Source organism: Lissotriton helveticus, chromosome 4_1 (assembly GCF_964261635.1).
Source record: "Lissotriton helveticus chromosome 4_1, aLisHel1.1, whole genome shotgun sequence".
NCBI classification, from domain to species: domain Eukaryota; kingdom Metazoa; phylum Chordata; class Amphibia; order Caudata; family Salamandridae; genus Lissotriton; species Lissotriton helveticus.
The window spans coordinates 2086860908-2086880116 of record NC_136063.1 but is presented as its reverse complement, the minus strand read 5'-3'; positions in this window follow the sequence as shown (position 1 = coordinate 2086880116).

The window sequence follows — 19209 nt, the reverse complement described above, 5'->3', positions numbered from 1 at the left end:
TATAACAGCTACTTTTTGATGGTAGATATGGGGAGAAAGCACACCTGCCTAGCCTCGACCGAGCGCACAATATTTTTGGGCTGATTAATGCGTTACCGAATTTAAACTTTAACTCGGACACCCGCTTTATATCTATAAGTGCTTCCTGTTGAGGTTTAATTTTTGTGACAGGAGCATCTTGCCAGAATGAATCCTGCCCATTTATCCAAGATTCACTCTGCCGCGGATGGCGGAATTTTCGGTAATTCCGCATCACGCACGGAATTGCCGAAATTCTGCAAATTCAGCGAGCTGAACCGAATTTATCGCCCACATTGAACTCTCACCAGGTTCTCTTACCCAGAATCCCTTGCAAACCTCAAACTATGTAAACAAAAAACAAATTTCTGTGATGGAAAGTTCTGGAATCTGCAGGGATCAACAACATTCCACACACCCGTATTCCCCACAGTCTTCTAATAAAATTGATACCTTACTTGTGTCTGTGGGTCCGAATATCACCTATCATAAAACTACCTGGTTTTTCTGGGGGGCACCTGTTTTTTTGGGCTCGCGCCCATCTAGGGAAACCTACCAAACTCAAACATTTCTGAAAACTAGACACCTAGGGAGTCCAGGGAGGTATGGCTTCTGTGGATCCCCCAACATTTCCCTAGCCAGAATCCCCTGCAAACCTCAAATTTAGCTGAAAAAAATCACAATTTCCTCACTTTTCTGTGGGGGAAGTTGTGGGATCACCAATTTCCTACTACCTAGCGTTCCCCCAGGTTTTCCAATATAAATGGTACCTTACTTGTGTGGGTAGGCATACTGGCTGCAACAGGAAATGGCCCAAATTGTACTGCGGAGACCTCTAAATTCCCTATCATAAAACGATCTGGTTTTGCAGGGGGGCACCTGGTTTTTGGCCCGGACTTGCGGCCATATTGGGAAACCTACCAAACCCACACATTTCAGAAAACTAGACACCATAGAAAGTCTAGTGAGGTATGGCTTGTGTGGAACCCCCAATGTTTTCCTACCCAGAATCCCCTACAAACCTCAAATTTAGCTGTAAAAATCACTTCCTAGATGGCTGCTGAGCCTGGGGCCAAAATCCCAGGTGACCCCCCTCGCAAAACCAGGTCATTTTGTGATAGGTCATTTTGAAGTCTTCACAATACATTTAGGGCCCTTGCCTGTCATGGGCAGTCGGCCTACCCACACAAGTCAAGTACCATTTTTCTCAAAATATTTTGGGGAATGTGAATCCAGGCAGATTCCAGAACTTTCCTTCACAGAAATGTAAGAAAAATGTGTTTTTTTTACAAACTTTGAGTAGTGCAAGGGATTTTCGAGTAACAGAACCTTGTGAGAGCCAGCCAAGTCACCCGATGCTGGCTTGTCCTGGGTGTCTAGTTTTAAAAATGTATAGGTTTGCTAACTTTCCCTATGTGCCGGCTCCGCTAGGGCCCAAAATCCACAATTAGGCACTTTACTAAAAAAAAAACATCCCTAGTGGGCTTTCCGCCCCCCTGGGGAGATCAGGGGTGGGGGGGGTCCCCCCATAGGCCCATAAGCAGGGCAGAAAGACTGTGGCTATTTGTTTGGGGGGGTGGGGGCAGAAAGACTGAGGCATTTTATGGCGGGGTGGGCATAAGCATTCCCATTCTGGGTTGACCTCATCCCTGAATTAAAAAAATATATATTTCCTGATGCCTAGTGGGCTTTCTGCCCCCATATGCCTCCCGAGGGGGCAGAAATATTGTACTAATTGTTTTTGGAGTGGGGCAGAAAGACTTTATTGCCCAAACCTATTTGGGGTGAGCAAAGGCCCTTGCCTAAGGGTCCGCTCCCCCCTCCCTAGTGTCTGGTGGGTGGACCCCTGATTGGGAATCACTTAGGGAGGGGTACCATTGGAAAGGATCTCCCTCCCCTCTTTCTACATGCTGGGGGGCTGAGATAGTCCCCTGAGCACATAGAAAGCTGTGGCTTCTATGAAATGACGTCAGCATGGCGTGTGCGCTGATCATTATTTTACAGAAACCAGGGGGAGAGCCTCAGGAGCTTGGGAAGCTCTTCCCCAGCTGCCGAGGCTTTTGGGGAGGAAGGGAAATCCCTCTGGTGCCTGCAGCAGAGGGATTTCCTGTGCCATATGCAAGAACGGCCTGTAGCTGTCCTGCGCACATGAGTACTGTGGGCTCCCGGCCATTGTGCGCATGAATGGGTTTAACATACGGCAGTGGATGTATAGCACCAGCCAAAAATGTTTTGTGATGTGGCCTTACGCCTTAAATTATTACTTGCAGTGCTCATTTTATGTGAACCAGCCTCATTTAAAAGAGCCCTTGCAGTGTTCTCTTTACTGAATCCAGCCTTGTTGAACTTCGAAGTGCAGTGATCTCCCTTGATGTGATACACCTTGTATGTTTTACTGACTTTCACAATGATAGCAGTCGCTTAAAATTCCTTGTTGCACCAGTAATTCCAACTATCTAAATGTCCTCTTTAAGGACACTTTGGTAATTTCTTTTTGACCTAAAAATATAAAAAACTGCATTGCTTCCTGGTAAAACTTTTAACTAAACATGCTCCTTCTTCTAGGCCGAGGGGTCATTTTGTTGATTCAAAACTTTACTCATTCCCAGCCCACTTTCCTTGCCAGAGACAAGATAGAGAAAATCATATATTACCCACTCATATATTTCCAATGGTGGTTATTATTCTGGCCCTTCCAGTAACATTTATACAACTGATGCATCAAAAAATAAATTGCTTAATGCATTGTCAAACAAACAGCTATATGACAGTTGCATCTGAAAACTGCTTCTACCAATGTCAAATATAGAGCAGAGAGGAGAAGAGCATACAAGATGGGAGATGGGTTTGTAGGATATCATGTAAATAATTCAAGTACACATGGTCAAAAAAGAAGAGCAGCTGCAGCAGGTGGAGAGAGCCACAGGAAACCAGGTTTCCTTAATTTTTGTGGAATCAAGTTGACTCTGCTCCAGGAAGGAGCAACTGCTTGTTTTTACACTGCAGCATAGCTTCCTTCCTTGTATTCAGCAATTGCTGAGTGAAGGTGCCAGGCTCCATTGATTCTGGGGGCCATCTTGGAAGAGGCTGCCAATGTTTTTTCAATTGTTTATTATGTTACAATTTCCTCTCTTTTTCGTTGCCTTACTCTTTCTGCGGGTCTCACGCCCATAGCCAAACCTCCTTCTTTAGGTAAGCTACTTTAAAATGAGAAGAGCGTGTCCCTACTAGGCTCTGCTGCCATTAAGAGCATCTACTGGATTCTACTCTGCAGCACAGTTTATTTCCTTGTATTCCGCAATCACCAAGTGGCAATGACTGGCTCCTTTGATTTCTGGGAGCCATCTTGTTTTTAATTGTTTTATGTATTACTATTTTCTCCCATTTTCTTTGCCTTACTGTTTCTGTTGCCAGTATTCTCTTCTAGAATGATAGCCTAACAGTAGGGAGGGGAGTGCTGGGTTTCGGTTTATTTGTGGTTGCCCTTCTCCAGTTTTACATGCATTTCATGCCCATAGCCACACCCTTTTCATTAGGCAGGCTATTTTCAGTTGGGAAGTGTGCCTTCTTCTTCTCTCTTCTTATCTGAGCAAGCAAGGGTCGGAGTTGCCGGTAAATACTAGATTTAGGGGCATTACAGGTATCCACAGGTCAGGACCAATGGGTCCCTTCCTTGGGGTAGGTACACCCCCTAAAATGCCACCCTCCATTGGGAGAGGGGCATAAGTCTCACGTTGGTTGGCTCGTAAGATGGCGGGGACTGAGAGCTGTGATTCACCTCACCTCCCCCACCTGAGGGGTGGAGTTGGCAAAGGATGGAACACCTATCCTTCTAAATTGGTTTTCCCACCGATTCTCCCACCCAAACTGGGAAACAGAACTGATGGGGGCTGGGAGCAATAAATGGCTGGGGTAGCTTACAAAGGCAGCAGCCTTTAAAGCTTCCCCTCTGTGGGACCCTGCCTATGCTGGGGTAGGAGGCTTGACACCTCGTCCCAGGATGTGTATTGTTTCAGGCCCTCTAGAGTGGCAGGCTCTCAACCCAGGGCCCCAAAAATATGTCTGGTGGTGGCAACTACCGAGCAACCACTCAGCCAGGACACTAAACTTAGGTCAGTTTTGAGGGGGCACCTCTAAGTTGCCCATTGAGTACATTTTTCATAAAATCTCAAACTGTCATCAGTGTGTGTTCATTGTGCTGAGAAACATAATACCAAACTTCCCTGTTTTCACTGAAGCCATTATGGTGCTGTGGAGTTTGTACTGACAAACTCCCAGCACCATATACTCGTTATGGCATTGTATTGTAGGCATGCACACGGGGATGTATGTGTGCCATGTAGACTCCTCACTTTCTTCTAAACCAAAACACGCAGTCTGCAAGGGCAGTGTGTGTAAAGGTACAGGGGGTCCCTTACGCTGCCTGTATGTCACTTTTCCCATGTTAAAAGTGACACACCGCAGGTACAAGGGGCTTGTAAATAAGCCCCAAGGTCTCTAAGGACAATAAGTGCTGCAGCCCTTAGAGGCCTTCTCTGGTCACAGTGCCCTTGGTACCTATGGTACCTTTTACAAGGGACTTACATGTGGCCAGAGAGTTGCCAATTGGGTTTGGCAACAAGTGGGGGCAACCATGCAAAAAGGACTATTTTCCTACAAGCTATCATTCCTAAATTTAAAAAAGTTTGAATAGTAAGCAGCTCTTTTAGTTATCTGGATCCTAAGATCTGGAACTCCTTTCTCTTTAAAAATTCAGCAGGTTCCTACTGAAGCCTCCTTCAGGAAACAGTTATTAACCTTTTATATGCCCAGTCTTTTTTGGAGTGGAGTCTTAGTGCTTGGCCATGCAATGAAGTATTCATGACCTCTATACATCTGCTTTATTTTTTATATTATTAATATTACTACCATTTTTATGGCAAGATACAAGCTATTTTGTGTGAGACTCACATCTCCCTCTAGTATTGGTCAATGGGATCGTTTCATTAGGAGCAAGATCATGACTTTGCTGAACACAACGTAACGTTATAAATGTGTGGCTTATTACAAGGAGGGCTGTTTTCACTTTTCAGCTTCCCTCCTCTTTTTTGTGTTGTCACTCGTTAAACTATCACTGTTGTTGATAACCACCAATTCATATTTGTCTTTGCTTTGTGGTGTAAGGCACTGCAGTGTACAGTAAGTGCTCAAAAACAGTGTTGCATAGGCAAATACATTTTTGTAAGGAAGAAGAATTTTAAAAAATGAAACCAAAAATTATGATAATTTCAAATGTGTTACATATGTTCTCTAAAATCATTGTTTAATGTGAAATACCATGTTAGTAAACAGACCCAGATCAGTTTTACTTTTTCTTGTCAAATCTATTTAGTTGTGTCCCTTAGGTTTAATCCTAACAAAAACATGGGCGCTCAATGTTTTTTCCAAGTGTAAATCTATTTCGCGTCATATCTGTGTAAGTTACAATCCTACATACAACAAGCATACATATATGTTATACATGTGCCTAGTGTACAACTCCAAAGTCTTGATTGCAGACATGCAATGTTGAACTTTAGAAAAATGAGTATTTCCAGCAGATTATAAGAGGATTTACTTGCCTGATAAGAGCGTTCCCTTCAATTTAATCTGAATGTAGTCACAGGGCCTCATTTATGAAAAGTGACGCATCGCTGCGTGAAAACAGCGATGCGTCACTTTTCACTGCGCTCTCCCTGCGACATGATTGATGCGGCATATTTATAATATGACGCATCATGTCGCAAGGAGTTACAGATACGTCAGTATTTCTGACATAGCTGTAGGCGCAAAAGTGACGCATTGCTGGAGTGTGTCACAAAAGTGACGCAACTCCAGCAATACTTCCTTTCACATGGGGAAAGCCCCATGTGAAAGGGCTTGCGTCAGTCTCACGCCTGCTGTGAGGCAGGCGCAAGATTTTGACGCAACAGCGTCCTAAAAGTGACGCAGTGAAATCTCATAGATTTCACTGCGTCACTATTACGAGGCTTTTTGCGGGTGATCGCCCCCTCTGCATACATTATACCTGACGCAGGTATAATGTAGCGCAGGGGTATACAAAGTGACGCATCTGCTTAGATGCGTCACTTTGTAAATAGTGCGCATCAGGAAGCATGTTTTATGCCGCCGATGCGTCACAATAAGTGACGCATCGGAAGCGCAAAACTCACGCAAGGCCTCATAACTGAGGCCCACAATATACTGATACCTAATGGTCATCAATTAAACATAAAGTTACACTGCCTAATGGTTGGAGAAATTGGCCAAGATCACTAGCTACACAACATTCACTTGCTGGAGTCTGCAATGCAACGATCATCATCTGGCAAGGAGGGGCAATTGCTTTGCTCCTTGATTGGGGCTCAGCAAGTATCAGTATATGTTGACTTTGTGCTAATTATACAGAAGGCCCTTGTTCACTCACAGTGAGCTGTTTTGAATATGGAACCAGCCACGATTTGCTGGATCAGTTCTGCTGACGTTTACTGTTGCTTGATTTACGAATCTTGAGGCTATTGTTTCAAGTCAAGACCACATGCTACATTGTCATTTGTCCTGATGATGACCACATAAATCAATGCTTGAGGTTGAAACGCAATCAACAGTCATTTAGTTATTATTTAGTTTTATTTTCATTGAGAGATTGTGCTGTACATTTTGACAAGTATTGATATCCAGCGCCATATTCTAGACCGTAGTGGTTTGTTCTTTGTATATACCAAATCTACCCACAGTTTAATAATACTTTTTTGTGATTACTGAGCACTTTCTTTCAGTTTTGTTGACTCATGGTCATTGTGTATTGTTCTCAAAATTAAACTAGATCCTTCCAATATGGAGGCTGTTTTTATTTCCATGTATCCTACATTAATTGCTCGTAGCAATTGATTTAGGTTTAGGTTTAGGTTTTTATAAAGCGGATGGCTGCCCGAACGCTTCCTAGCACTAGATAAGTTGCGCTGACCAGTGAGAAGGAGCATTGGGGAACTACTGACAGAAAAGCCAGGTTTTGCTATCTAACCAAAGAATTCACAATGGAGTCCTTATTGAACCTGTTAACCCTGGCTCATATTTACTTAATGGGTTTCTCTTGTTCTTTATACTATGCTGAACTTTATGTATGTTTTCTTATCTTTTCCTGGCTAGAATGAGCAGTACATACTAATTTATTGTTAACACACAAAGGTAACCTTGCATCATAATTGTGGCACATATTTTTCCTTTATGTATCATCTGAAACAGGTCAGTCGTGTTTGTAACTCCATTATTAACCATTTATTGAAATGACTTTTTAGAGGTGTTACACACTGGATACCATATTATGGACAATTTGATAATCATCAACCCCAAAAGACTAATGTACTATGAACACATTCACAGAGAACACACGCATAGACTAATCTTATGATTAGTAACTAGTCAGCCACATGTAGAGTGCAACCGTTTGAAGAATTTGACAGCAGTACCTAAATTGTTCATTTCATATTTCAAGAATATTGGTAAACAATATCAATTATAACTATCATGTTAAATCAAATGAAGGAGGAATGTATATCCCTTAGATTTAAAGACATTGAAATAAAGGGAGAGCAGGGGCATTAGTCAAGAAAGGACATTTGTCACATTTGATGACAGTTAGGGCCCAGTTATGAAGGATCCAGAAAACAGGTCCTAAACCAGGCTTTCTTCACTTGCATTGCCTACATTTTCAGTATTTAGGTGACTGACAGCATATAGGCTTTGACATTAAAATATGTCAGGGGTTTGTACGAATGAAGGATAAATTCCAGATTTTTATCGTAAACAGCGTCCCTGAAAATTATTGCTATACACATTCAGGGGCTTATTACAATGTCGGGCGGTCTTGCGTCCGCCCAACACCGTCGTGGATACAGGTCTGACTTACCTCCGGTTGGTGGTCCGACCACCTAATCATGATGCAACTGCACATGGGGCCAGATGTAGGAGCCCTAATACCGGTCGGAAACGGCCGATTCTGGCCGTTTCCGACCGGTATTAGGGTTTTCAGATGTAGGGCATGCATTTACAGAATCGGTATTTTACCGATTCTGTATTTACCGAATCGGTAAAATTACCGAATCGGTAAATACAGACTCGGTAAAATACCGATTCTGTAAATGCAGATGTAGCTGGCACATGTCAGAGTGCCACAGGCCTTCAGAATTCGGTATTTTACCACCCAATCTTATTGGGTGGTAAAATACCGAATTCAGGTGTGCATGCACATCTGTGCATGCACACCTGTGCCATGTGACACACAGACATGCCCTTAGGGCATGTCTGTGTGCCACATGGCACACATGCCTGTATTGGGGGTGCTAGAGGGTGTCAAAGTGACACCCCCTGCACACTTGCTGAAATCGGTATTTACCGAATCTGTAAATACCGATTCGGTAATGGCCATTGATTCCTATGGGCTTCAATGCCCATAGGAATCAATGGGCATTACCGATTCAGTATTTGCAGATTCGGTAAATACCGAATCTTAACGATTCGGTATTTACCGAATCTGAAATACCTACATCTCCCCTCCTCTTTTTTACCACTTCTTAAATACCGATTCGGTATGAATCGGTATTTAAGAAGTGGTAAAAAAGATTTACCTACATCGGGCCCATGGTGCGGTCGCAAGCTCCCATACAGAAAAGGGAGTTTGTGTTCATCCCTGCATGGCGTGGCCGGCACCTCAAGGTGCCTGCCACATGGCACAGGGATAAACAGAGAGGCACCATAGGTGCCCACTCGGCCCCTAACCAGAGGCCGCTGGCTGAAGTGGGCCCAGCTAGGGACCCCCAAAGTCGCATTCCTACAGGGTTTCCATGTCGGAAAGCCCTGCCTGGAAACCCTTCCAGAAACTGACTTTGTAAACGCCGTCCAAATGGGTTACGTGCCGGTTCCAACTGGCAGACGGGCTCCTTGAGCCTGTCGGAAGCCAGCCGGAATGTCCGGCCAGTATCAAAGCCCATTGTAATGAGGCTGTCGGAATTGAAACCACTGATCTTGGTCGGAAAGCCTCCGAAGTTCAGATGCTTTCCGACCGAGATCGTAATGAGACCCAGAGTGTCAGCAAATCGACACCATGTAAATATTGCGAAGGTTTGGCATGGACATTTTCTTTACAGACTGAGATTATGCATACTTGATATAAAGCATTAAGAAATGTTCATATGCACTCCTCTTCTTACACCCGTTCTGCTATGGATCATCCATATTCAAATAATATGTCCCAAAAAAATCCGCAAGGAAATCCTTATCCCTTTCTACACGAACAATGCAACTAGACACAGTTACCCACTTTCTTCAATATTTGTAAGTAAAGTTACAACTGCAAATTTGGTGGAAAAATACGATTCGAAATGTCTCATGCAGTTCTGCTTTGTGAATGTTTACTTCCTTTCCATTGTTTATCCTTCATTTCCTTTCGTAGGAACACTCCTTGTCTGTCCTTAGTACTAAACCTATGACTGCAGAAAATTGCCCATACATTTGGATTTTTAACTTTCATCTGTAGGCATGATTGACTTCAGACCTTTGTTTTGGGAATCAGAACCAGCCATCTACACCATTTGATAGTAAGTTTAGCCCACATGAATTATGAATTGTTGAAAAAATGCTCATGGCCCTTGTTTATCCCGCTAGACACTTCCTCTAATGTGACCTACCGCAGTTTAAACAACATTTGTTTCACCCTTAACTTCAACTACTGAAAAAAAAGTGTATTTGCCTGGAATGGTCCAGTAAAATAACTTGAAGTAACTGAAAAATCAGCCTGTAAGCGAACCTCACAATGGAGGCTACAAGTATACATTAGACAAAAACGTATTAAATTTAATCCAAATCCTAGAAGTGAAAAATAGCACAATGGGGTTCAGTTTATGTGCAGCCTACTGGTTATAGGTCTAATTTAATTAATTTTTTTAATTGGTTCAAACAAGACAAAGCTTCCGCCAGCCGACACTTCAGCAGTTGACATTCAAGTTAGCTGAGGGTTGAAGAATGCTGCAACAATATACTCTTCTTATCTGATCCACCTCATCTGAATTATAGAAGTGCATCTGGAGATGGGTATTCGTGCCCATTTGTTTGTGCATGGGCCATTTGTGGATAAAGAAGTGGACTGAGATGCTTGAACAGCTCCTCTGTGATATGGACCGTGTAGGAGTACATTGGGCACCTACAACATTTCAAGGGGGCATTCCCACAATTATATAAGAGTCTCCCCCATCCATTCTTACGAGTTAAGGACTTAATAAAAGCAGTAGTGCCCTACTAGTAACCCAGATGAAAATGCAAACAGGCTTTCAGGGTACAGTTGTCCTGTGGAACTAAGCAAGTAGTGTACTGAAAAGTGCACCTTCCAAGGGATTCCTCTGGGAGTGGGCACAGTGGGAACAGTGTCGTTGGGCATGCTCGAAAAGGAGAGTGCAGTCACACACACTCCGTGTGTGCTGGGTGGATCCCTGTGCATTGCTGAAAATCAACCTGGTTTGCTGTCAGTGAGAGATGGAATGGTGGTTTGAAATGTGGGTGATTCATTCACTTCACTGCTCTATACAGCACCTGTGTGAGCAATAGTGTTTATGCCAGAGAAGGGAAGTACACACTTTTTTTATACTATAGAACATGGTCCTGGTCTGCTCAGGTCACACCTGTCAAGGACCTAAGTGCCAGATTAATAGAAATGTGAGGAGCCACATAACAACATGTCAATCGCATGGATGCCTGGCCTAAATGTGATTGCAAAGCATATTCTACCTGATTCATAAATGCTCAAGCAAGAAAGTCAGAAATGCAGTTACATAAACTTTTGATTTTTAAATAATTTCAGATTCCCCAGTGAAGTCATGTTTCCAAAATTAACCAAAGTGAAATGAACTAAGTGTCTTTACACTTGCTAACCTTTTCAATGTGTTTCCCCATGAGCAATTGTGGAGTTTTATCTTCCTTGACCTTACACTCGATGAGAACAAACTACTTGCTTTAATATATCTCCTACCATGTACAGGAATGACCTACAATACTTCAAAAGTAACAGTTGCCAACACTTCTAATTAAAAATTCAAAAGGGTTCAAAAGAAGAACTGAGGCCATTTAATCTCATGAGCGGATAGCCCTTGTGAAAATAGAAGAAACTTTTACAGGAAAAGATTTGAAGAAAAACCATAAAGGGTTATTCAAATTTAAGAATCATTACAGAAAGCAAAATTATTTAGCCAAATTCAAATCGGCATGACTAATGCATCAAATAATGAAGATGCGAGAGGATCAACATAAGGAGACCTCCTAAGCACGTAAATAGCCAAAACTAACATTTGGTTGAGCAAGACAGCTAACATAATATCTGCTTAGTTCAAGAGTCAAGGAAAGTCTAAGTATAAATCAAAAGACATGCTAATGTAGATTCTGCCATGAGAAAGTGAGAAATAAATCGTAGTATAAATCAGCAAGCAGAATGATATAGAGACTACTTAGTTTGTGAGGAAAGTATAGTTTAAGTAGAGACAGACTGATATGAAGTCTACCTTCAGGGAAGTAAGGGAAATCTCTAGCACATCTTATATGCCACAGACAGTGAACACCACAGACTCGACATGGTGGATTTGACATAATAAGGCTGTACTAATAATGTTACATGCACATAAACCAATAGGTTTTCATGAAAATATGTGTTGGACTTGGCCCTCTCTGCAGGGTCATCCACATTTTTTTTTCTTAACCATCTTATTTTCTGAGCCCATTTTCGTAGGCCTTTAGGACTCTGTGCGCTTCACCACTGCTAACTGGTGTTAAAGTGCTTGTGCTGGCTCCTTAAACAGAGTCAAATTGACTAATACCCAATTGGTACATTTAATTTACTTGTAGGTCCCTAGTAAGGTGGTACCATAGGTACACAGGGCCTGTGTACGTATGGTACCACTAGTGGGTCAGCAGCACTGATTTTGCCACCCACCAAAGAAGTCTTTTTAAACATGTCCCAAGCTTGAAATTGCAGCAAGTGTATGCAGTTTTAAATTGCGATTGCGACCTTATAAAATATACCTTTTGCCCTTACATTTAAATACATACAAGTCACCCCTAGGGTATTCACTATACAGCCCATATGGCAGGATGCAATGTATTTAAAAAGCTGGACTTTTCAGTTCTCCATGTACTGATAATTAAAAATGTTCAACTTTGTTTTTCACTATTGCAAGGCCTACCTCTTCCACAGAATAACATTGGGTTACCTTATTACATTTCATATGTGATCATTTTTGATTGGGAGCAGGTAGGAATTCATGCTTGGTGTCCGAGGAATTGTAATGTAAAACCACTTTTAATGTAAAAGTCAGATTTTAAATAACTGTTCTAAAAGTGCCACTTTTGAAAAGTTGATATTTTCTTGTCCTAACCATTTGCTGCCTGCAACCTGTTCCTAGTTGACATTACTAGGTGTAGTTGACAGTTTGCCATTGTGCATGCCTCTAACACAGTATCACAGTGGGTGTTGGCAGGATGGGCCAACTCTGACTTAACGGGTGGGGTGGAACTGTCACCTACCATGCTTGCACTTCAAAGACACTGGCTTAGCTCATACATAAGGACTTCACACTAGCCTATTTTGTCCCCAGTTAGATTGGGACCAGAGAAAGGAGGAAGGAAATTCCAGATACCTCCATGCGAGAAAACTTCAGAAGGTTCTCCCACTTCAAAGTGGGAGCAAGGTATAAACAGGGGACCCTCTAACCCACTCTTTAATACACTCCTGAACTAGTGGATACTACAGAAGAAGGATGCCCTGCTGCCTTGCTGCTTGATGACTGACCTGGTTAGAAGAAAGACTGCGCCTGCAACGTTCACCCTAGTCTGAAGTGACTCCCAAGGTCAGCTGACTGTTCTCCTGTTAGAGCTAGGGGAACATAACAAGCTGCAGAGGACTCCCTGCAACTGCCCAACAGATCTGCAGCACAGTATCTGCCTGGACCTGCATCTTGACCTTCCCTAATCCCTGCTGGTCTCTGTTGGAGTAAGTTACTGATCTCCAAGAGGTGCCACACACATACCTTGCTGTGTTATCAATTGAACTACTACTTGACGAAAAGGAGAAATGGTGAGGTTTTGGGTTCTTTGTGACCAAGATCTTGCTGTCTATGCCAAAAACCAACACCAAGCACCGGTCAACAGTACTCTTCGCACTACAGTGACTACCAGCACCACCAGCATTGTGAGATCTGGAATTCACGCTACAAAATCGTCAGCCCCTAGTGACTGCCAATGGAAATCTCTCACAATGACTGGTGGCGACACCATACAGGATATTCGCTCTACAGTGATAACTGTCTGTGACGCTCTGTCTGTGCATCACACTACAGCTGCGACCATCCTCAATGCTCTCCCAGCTCCTCGCAGCCTCTTCCACCATGGATGAAACTCTTTGTCCTGGACTTTATAAGGTAATATATTCAGCAATACAGACCTGATCCCTGTATCCAGCCTGCACTCCCTCACAGACAACCTGAACTTGTGACTTTCAGTCGGCCTCACGCAACCAAATAATCATGTCGGCCTCACACAACCAAATAATCATGAGTAATACTTTATGCTTGTAATTGCTATACTTACCTTAAATCTCTGAAATTGCATATCTCCAGCTCCACTGATTTTACTTTTTTCTTCTAAAATGGTGTGGTAATTTTCCTATGTTGTGTTGTTGTGTTTTCACTTTATTACTGTTTAAGTTCTGCATAAATACCTTACATGTTGCCTCTAAGTTCAGCTTGACTGCTTTTATGCCAAACTACCAGAGTGTTAAGCATAGGTGACAGGGATTGTGGCTGTTGCTTGAGAAGGACTCACAACCCTCTCAACCAACAACCAATTTCTCAAAATGTGATAATTCAAATACGCCCCCGTCAACCTACAACCCTATTTCTCACAATATGATACATCAACTAAGAAGCATTTAGGAACACCTACTTTTATTCATAATTATAAAAAGGCGTATATAGGAAATTAAGGAAAAAATATTACAGCTGTGCAACAAAGAAAAACAATAGACAGTACAACTGCTGAATGTTTTCTTAGAGAAGACTCTGGTAAATAGCATTTCATACTGTCACTGAATAATGAATGTCAATGTTGGCTGACTAGGCCTAATCATGTCAACTGAGGCCTGGTTATGATAACTAAACAGATTTAAATTAAGCTTTAGCTTCCATTAATTAAAACAATTTCCCACCGTACTCGTATTTATTGTTAGGTTTCAACCAACTTTACCAGGTAATCACACCACTTATGCCCAAAACAATTATTCTGCGCTGTCCAAATTTCGAATGTTGGCAAACCCATTTAACTCTGAAAATCCATGTTTTGTAAATCACGGACGTAAATTTGTACGAATAATGCATTATTATATTTGAGCAGCGGAGTGTTAATTTAGTCTATAAATTACTTTGTGAAACTGACCACTAATGTGGGCTGGAGTTTCCTAGGGTAAGAGTGTATCATTCACAATTTAGCCTTTTGCAGACACTTCACATTCAGACAGAAGAGGATGAGTAATTTTCTAGACGCTTCTGCCAGCAGAACCGTTTCACATATTTTGGCAGAAAAGTGTTTTTTAGCCTAATTCCAAACCCGAGGTAAACCCTTTGGGGCATATTTACAGTAAGTGGCGCATCCCTGCATGTCAGCAGGGATGCGCCACTTATTGTGCGCCATGGCTACGCCAACATGGTTGCGCTGCATTTACAATGCGGCACACCATGGGGCAAAAACGGCACAGATGCGTCACGCATCTGTGCCGCAAAAGTGTCGCATTGCTGGAGTTGCGTCGCAAGCACGACGCAGCTCGAGCAATGCTCGGGGGCCCTATCATTCCATTGCTGCGTCAATCCTTACGCCTGCTTCAAGCAGGCGCAGGGTTTTGACGCAGCATGGGCACCAAAATGACTGAGTGAAATCTTGTAGATTTCACTCAGCCACTTTCAGGAGGCGTTCCTGCGCCGGAACGCCCCCCCTGCGCAGGAACGCCTCCTTCTGACGCAGAGCTTTACAACGTGACTCATCTCCCAGATGCGTCACGTTGTAAATACCCCGCACCTTAGCGCATCTTTTGCGCTGCCGCTGCGTCACAAAAGTGACGCAACGGCGTCGCAAAAGCGGCGCAAAGGGGCTTGTAAATATGCCCCTTCAAGTTTTAAAAAGAACTAGTCAGGCGCCTCTACAGTGTTTCTCAAGACTTTCTGACTTCCAGGCGGTTTGCATCCTACATCTCTGGAGCCTTTGAATGGTGTGTACTTTCACAATTCAACAGGCGACAGCTAGCGTATCACGTGTACAACCTCCTTTCTCCCCAAATCTGAAAGTAGCATGATTATATGCACACTTAATTTATCAATATCTTTTCAGGAGTTGTTTAATTGATGCATATGTAGCTACACAATAAAAAAAATACATGATGGCAAAAAAAAGGTGCTATCAAAGAAGGTAAATATTACTGCTCGAAGTCCAATCATCTTACCATAATCATAGGATATGCTAATAAAATATAACATAAATCATATCAATTCCATGTTTTTATCATTATATATTGTGCCATCAAATAAATGCAAGCTGGTTGCATTCAGCTATTTGTGTTCTAGAACATTACTTATATTCTAAAAAATGTGCCTGAATTAAACATTTGGAACACATTTTCGTGTGTGTGTAACTGCTTTGTACGAAACATTTAATTCTAAGTACTATCTCAGCTTTGGAACTGGGCGACTTTGCAAAACAGTAAACGCTGCTTGAAAAAAATTAATTCATTTGCTTTGTATGTTTGAATTTTATATAATTGTTTAATTATTTAGAATATATCATTTCCTCTGCGGGAATATAATTATATTTACAGTTCTGTACTTTTATCCTCAGTAAATTCATACTAATTTAAATATTTAGAAAATTACTATGATGGTATTATACTGTACACAAACAGAGAGACGGTAATGAGATTGTTTACATGCAACGCACCAAACCTCTTTTTATGGGTATGTAAATTATTTCATATGCATTTAATTAACGTTAGGCAACAATTGGATGCATATGCTTTAGCATTTTACATCAACAACAACAGACTGAGGTTGCTGTGACAATTGCTCTTAGAATGAATGCCACTTAAATTATTAATGGAACAACAAAATGTACACAGCACACATACTGTATTTTAAATTGGAACTTACAAACAAACTTGTAGGCCATAGCTACAGCTAGGATGTTTTCTTTAATCTCAATTAAAGGGAATCTGGCTAAACATGTTTTTGAGTACATAATATTAGTTTTAAAAATGTACTGAAAACTGTACTGACTTCAAACGCCAGCATGCCACCACTCCAAAAAGACCCAGCTCACCCAGATGCAGCTGGAGCAAAATAACAGAAGCAGATTGGACGAGTAACCTCACAACCACCCAAGTAGATTCCACCAAAAACTTACACAACAACATACCAAAATTCATTGGATGGATCTCAGGCTGTGCCAATGCCTTAGCGCCCCTCGATAAATGCAAACATAGGAGAACAAACAAGTAAGCCATCTGGTACACTGATACCCTCACGGAATCCAAACACCACTGCAAACAGCTGGAGAGGAAATGGTGAATCAGCCGGGACATGACTGACAGAAAAATCTACAAAGCTGTGTTCAGACACTACCACCACCAAAAAAGGGCCCTGGCACTGAGAAACCAGCTCCAACAACTGGAAAGAGCTGTTTACAATCATCACAGAATTCTCTAAACCAGCAGCCACAACCAACATCAATACCCCTTCTCAAGGACTCTGCAGTGACATCTCTAACTTCTTCCACAACAAAATATCGAAAATATACAGGAACATCAATTGATAGTTCAACCCTGAAGATATCATTGACCTGCTGTCCACCACCTTAAATGAGGACAAGCACCTAACTAACTGGGGCCCACTCCTCAGCAGAGACACTGCCGCAATCATGAAGTCAATCCAAATTTAACAATTGACGGCTTGAGCAAAAACACTAAAGTGAAAGCACATATAAAAATTCAACTCTTAGTCAATAATAGTTTCTTTTTGTTTTATTCCATGGTTATGTATTAATCTGTCAATCTTCTTAACATATGTTGCCCAAGCCACAAAACATGCCAACAAGTGTTTCGTCTATACACCATTGAGCCATAGACTTCATCAGGGTTAAAATAAGAACAAAACTGTCGCATTACAATATATAACACCCAGCACTTGTATATATCATACAACAAGTCCCTCCACCCTATTATCTTAATCATAGTTGAACAATGTGTTATGTTAAACAGCAAAGATGTGTCATAAATTCGACCGTAAGAGAGGCACATGTCTTATTAAGTACCAATTTTAAGGGGTAGCAAAGCTCAAGAAAAAAAGTCAAAGGAGGAAGAAAATATCACCAATGCCATGCATACATGATGCTACTCTCAGTGGTTCTATGAATAAAGGAAATGTAAAGAAAAGAATAATTTAAGACCAAAAACCACCACACCACATAGTGGTCATAATAAAATCACTATAAACTTACTATTTGCAGAAATTTTGTTAGAAACTATACTCTCAAGATCAAAAGAAAATCGCAGTAATCCAAAATCCCTAAAAATGAAGTAAAAATGATTACTGTACTAGACCAAAATATTCAACGTGAACCTAAAAACACATAACTTGATTAAATCCATGTAAATTGAACGCCACGTATATCCATCAATAGGGTCAAAAGAACCTATTTTAAACGGCACGTACCATCTATCAAGAATTGGTGTAAAGAACAGTTTGACCATACATATTTTCTCATTTAAATGGGTAAAGAAGAGCTCAATGAATACATAGGCAGCAGCCAAAACTGGTCATAGGTAAATGATCAGTTAAGATTGTAAGACAAAACGAGGTTTACTTAACGAGATCGCATATATCAAAAAGCAAAGTTTTAACATGTGCGTGTAACTATGCGTACAAATAAGGTTATCTCAAATACCAACGTTAAGGCTGGTATCAATCGTCACATTTCATCATAAACAAAACCAGGAAGTGAAGGCGGTCATGGTAGACCAAGTATCTTAGAAAGACAAATTAAATCACACCTAAAACCGTGTGCCAACGGGTTACCCGAAACAAGCAGAACTAGACTTAAAATATGTGATTCAATATAAAAACCACATTTCTCAAATAACTTATCCCTTTATTAGTAAAGGACGCTTCATACTTGATGCACTACTCGCACTACCAGTGAATTTATACACAAAGTAAAGTAATAGGCGATTTATACCCCTTATAATATCTACGATTAACCTTGTAATATTACCTTATTCCGGATGGAAGATAAGCCGGGATATCGCACGTGTCCTAAGTGGCGTGTAGCACCGACACCGTATTGGAGTGTCTATTTATATCAGTTGGCAAATAGAAACTAAAGACAGCAATGCGGCAATCGCTAGACTAATGCATCACCAGTACTGCGAGTGAAATTCAGAATGCCATATTAAAAAAGCCTTTTATAGTCTAAAAATTTAAACCTATAACCTCCTGTGCCATAATATAAAAGAAAGCTGAAATATATGTCAACCCACCAATACACAATATATAAGTCTGTGTGAGCGTTATTATTGAACAGCCAAAATAAGATATGAAAGATTGAAGAAGCCAGATATTAATACGATCGTCAACTTGTTCCACAAGCGTTATTGTTAAACATCCAAAAATAAATTATGAAAAATTGAGGAAAGAGCCAGATATTAATACGATCATTAAGTTGTTCCACATTACTGAATTTATATAGTTCAATCAGCCTTCAGATGAGTAATATGCCATATTGGAGTGTCTATTTGTATCAGTTGGCAAGTAGAAACTGAAGACGGCAATGCAGAAGTCGCTAAACAAAAGCGTCACCAGTACCGCAGGTGAATTTCTGAGTGCCATATTAAAAAGCCTTACGTAGCTTTGAGTTCAAACCCTTAACCTCATCTGCCACAATATAAAAGTTAGCCAAAATATATGTCAACCCACCAATACACAATATATAAGTCTATGTGAGCGTTATTATTAAACAGCCAGAATCAAACATGAGAAATTGAGGAAGGAACCAGATATTAATACAATTGTCAACTTGTTCCACATTACCGAATTTATATAA